The sequence below is a fragment of the Triticum aestivum genome, chromosome 4A (genome assembly GCF_018294505.1).
Source record: "Triticum aestivum cultivar Chinese Spring chromosome 4A, IWGSC CS RefSeq v2.1, whole genome shotgun sequence".
Classification (NCBI taxonomy): Eukaryota; Viridiplantae; Streptophyta; class Magnoliopsida; order Poales; family Poaceae; genus Triticum; species Triticum aestivum.
Genome location: NC_057803.1, coordinates 407403407 through 407408165, shown reverse-complemented (window position 1 = coordinate 407408165; position 4759 = coordinate 407403407).

Here is a 4759-nt window from a genome sequence, read left to right as displayed (position 1 = left end):
TATAGCTCCCACGTGTCGAGGCACGACTTAGAGACATAATCGCATTGAAGGCATATGTCGCAAGTTAGGCAATCTTCACAACATCCCATGTAATATGAATAATAAAGGGGAGAACATAGTTGGCTTACACTCGCCACGTCAATCAAGAACATAAATAACATTACATCATCCAAACACTCATGGCCCGACTACGGCGCCAAAATAAAAGAGAACCCAACACGCGACACGGTCCCAATCACCCCCAACTGGGCACCACTATTGATCATCGGGAAAGGAAACATAATAACACTGAGAGTCCCCTCGAACTCCCACTTGAGCTCGTACTCGTCACCTGGAGCGGAATCACCTGGACCTGCATCTAGAGTTATAGTAATCTCTGAGTCACAGGGACTCAGCAATCTCGCACCCTCGCGATCAAGACTATTTAAGCTTATAGGAATGGTAAGGCAAATATATGTGGAGCTGCAGCAAGCGACTAGGAAGTATGATGGCTAACTTATACGCAAAAGAGAGCGAGAAGAGGAGGCAAAGCACGAGCGAGAAGCTAGAGAACAACCTGCGCAAACATTACTCCAATACCGTGTCCACTTCCCGGACTCCGTCGAGAAGAGGCCATCATGGTAACACACTCGGTTGATTCATTTTAATTAATTATGGTTCAAGTTATCTACAACCGGACATTAACAAATTCCCATCTGCCCATAACCGCAGGCACGACTTTCGAAAGTTCAATCCCTGCAGGGGAGTCCCAACTTAGCCCATGACAAGCTCTCACGGTCAACGAAGGAATAGACCTCCTCCCAAGACGTTCCGATCAGACTCGGTATCTCGGTAACTCAAGACACTTCGACAGGTTAAAACAAGACCAGCAACACCGCCCGAATGTGCCGACAAATCCCGATAGGAGCTGCACATACCTCTTTCTTAGGGCACACTCAAATTGTCTTAGGTACGGGTAGACGAGCCCAGAGTTGCCCCTGGTGGCCACCGGTAGCTGACAGGTGGACCAACACTCAGAGGAGCACTGGCCCGGGGGGGGGGGGGGGGTAAAATAAGATGACCCTTGAGTCTGCAGAACCCAAGGGAAAGAAAAGGGCTAGGTGGCGACTGGTAAAACCAATGTTGGGCATTGCTGGAAAAGCTTTAATCAAGGCGAAATATCAAGGGGTTCCCATTATAACCCAACCGCGTAAGGAACGCAAAATCCGGGAACATAACACCGATATGACGGAAACTAGGGCGTCAAGAGTGGAACAAAACACTAGGCAAGAGGCCGAGCCTTCCACCCTTTACCAAGTATATAGATGCAATAAGATAACATAGCAATATAATGATATCCCAACAAGTAAATAAATGTTCCAACAAGGAACGCCTCCAATCTTCACCTGCAACTAGCAACGCTATAAGAGGGGCTTAGCAAAGCGGTAACATAGCCGAACAACGGTTTGCTAGGATCATTGTGGGTTAGAGGTTCAACATGGCAATTTGGGAGGCTGACAAGCAAGTGGTAGGCATCGTAGCATTGGCATAGCAAAGAGCGAGCAAACTAGCATAGCAAAGATAGTAGTGATTTCGAGGGTATGATCATCTTGCCTGCACAGTTGTCAGAGTTGACTGTATCCTCACAAGCAAACTCAACGGGCTCCTCGGTAGCGAACTCGTCTCCCGGCTCTACCCAAACAAGACAAACAAGCAACAAGGGTACAATCAACCACGTGCAAGGATCAAGCGATATGATGCAATGGTGATATGCTATGCGGGATGCGATGCGGGATGCAAAATGCAAGATATGACAGGAAATGCATGAACCTGGCATCAACTTGGAATTCCAAGGGTGCCACTGGAAAGATGAGATGAAATCGCTTGAAAACAATATAAAGATCATTGGAATCGGAGTTACGGTTTGGAAATGGCAAGCGTTTTAAGAATGACACCGGTCTGCGATTTATAGCAAGTAGGCATCTAAATGCAATGAAATGAGCATGCTACAGCCACCAAACATGACAACAAAATACATGGCAGGGATGCACACAAGATGCTTAATAAAAGACTAGCACTGAGCCACGGCCAATTCATCCATTAAGAGGTTCAAACAAGCATGGCAAAAACGCAAATGCAAAACAGATTCCAGACTTCGGAGCAGCAAAACAATATGAAACATGGCCTGATTAAGACAAGTAAGAACATGGCATGGAGCTTCTCAACAAGCTTAACAAAAGTCCCAAAGTGACCTGGGGCCAAAAGGGATCACAAAATATACTAACGGGCACACGAACATAGCTAAAACACAATCAGTTTTCAGACTTGGTGAAAACTGAGACATGCTGAAATATAACTCACGAAGGCATGTAAACGAGCTCGATGCACTCACCACGGTGCAAGTCATGGAAAGGCAAGCATACATCCATAAATAAGGCACAAAATACAAGCTATACATGGCAAGAACAATGGCATAGCATGCACGGATCAACTACAATAACATTGGCAAAATCGCAAACGAGTTGACGATCTGCCCAGATTCACAACGAAGAAAACGTAGATCTCGATTGACTCAAGCTAGGGTGCTCAATAATTGCAAACAAAGACATGGATGGATAGATCATAACAAGATTAACAGAACTCCTTTACTGATCATCCTCAAAAGAGGCACGGATCGCTAGGAAACAAGCTGAACATATGGCATCATGAACTAAATAATCGCAGACTTAGTGAAAACTACTAAGTCCCTGAAAACAGATTTACCAGGTGCCTCGCTTTGCAAGCTTGCACAAGTCACCACACACATCCTAAAAATACATGGGTTGCACCTTTGGAAAGATAACAAGATGCTTACCAAAACATATAAAGGACTCACGGGCATATCATGCACACAATAATCATGGCAAAAATGACAAAAGTCTAAGATGAACTAGCAGATCTGACAATTAACTCACGAGGCCTCCTTCTAAAAGCATTTTGGGCATCAAGATGTACGCAAATGAAAATGATGCAATGGAATGAAATGATGTACTCTTCGAGATGAACATTTTGATATACTATATGTCCAAAACGGAGCTACGGATGCAAAGTTACAGTAGGTCAAAGATCGCATAAAAATTAGGGGAGAGGGGAAAAAGTCAACCCTTAGGGTTTCTCATATCCAAATCTGGATCGTGCACGCTTTACGAGGAACGCCGGAACACTGTTCACCACCGGAGCACGGAAGTCGAGGTTCGCCGGCCGGAGACGGGGGAAGTCGTCGGCGAGGGAGAGGATGGCCGGGGCGGCGCGGCGCCCGGGCGGCAGCGGCGAGGCGGCGGAGAGGCGTCGCGGCAGCGGCCGGAGTTGGCGGTGGCGAGGTCGCCCGCGGTGGCGCGGTGGTGGCCCGTGGCGGCGCCGGCCACCGGCGCTGGAGAGGGCGGCGACGGACGAGGTAGGAGGCGGCGGGCGGATCGGGCCGCGCGGGGGCCCGACTTGGGCTCCGCGGGCCGGCGGCTGTTGGCGGCGGAGGGCGACACGTGGCGGCGCTGGATTGGTCGGCGGTGGCGGCGCGAGTTGTCCGGCCGGGTCGGACACGTCTGGCCGGCGCGAGGGAATTTTAGGGTTTCGTGGGGGAGGAGAGATCCGAAAAACGGGGGGGGGGGCTATTTATAGGCATAAGTGGAGCTAGGAGAGTCCAAATAAGGTGCGGTTTTCGGCCACGCGATCGTGATCGAACGCTCTAGATGATGGAGTATAGTTTGGTGGGTTTTGGGCCAAAATGGAGGGGTGTTGGGCTGCAACACACACGAGGCCTTATCGGTCCCTCGGTTAACCGTTGGAGTATCTAACGAAGTCCAAATGATACGAAACTTGACAGGCGGTCTACCGGTAGTAAACCAAGGCCGCATGGAAAGTCTCGGCCCAATCCGGAAATGTTTAATCCCCACACACGAAAGAAAGCTAGAAATGACCACCGGAGGAGAACGAAGCGCCGGAACGCAAAACGGACATCGGGGAAAAAGCTCGAATGCATGAGATGAACACGTATGCAAATGCAATGCACATGATGACATGATATGAGATGCATGAAAACGACAACAACACACGGAGACAAAGACCCAAACCCGAGAAATAAATATAACTTAACGCCAGAAATAGCAAGAGTTGGAGTACAAATAGGGAAAGTTACATCTGGGGCGTTACAGTGACGTTTGGTAGCACACAAAGTGTTTCTCCAGCATTCAGGAGTTGCATGATCTCATAGTTATACGGACATGTATAAGTTATGGAGAAAGCAATAGCAACAAACTAAATGATCATCGTGCTAAGCTAACGGATGGGTTGAAGTCAATCACATCATTCTCTAATGATCTGATCCCATTAATCAAATGACAACTCATGTCTATGGTTAGGAAACATAACCATCATTGATTCAACGAGCTAGTCAAATAGAGGCATACTAGTGACATTCTGTTTGTCTATGTATTCACACATATACTAAGTTTCCGGTTAATACAAATCTAGCATGAATAATAAAAATTTATCATGATATAAGGAAATATCAATAACAACTATATGATTGCCTTGAGGGCATATTTCCTTCATTTTTCTACCCCATTTACATATCAAGTTTATCTAAAACAGAGTTACAGTTATTTAGTTAGAAAATAGATCTTTTTGACATGGCATTGGAGCAAATTTAATCAAACAACATTTCAAACATTTCAAACATGGTTGAAAGTTGCATATTATGAGAGTACATGAAAAACTAAGCATTTTACATATATAAAGTTTTTAC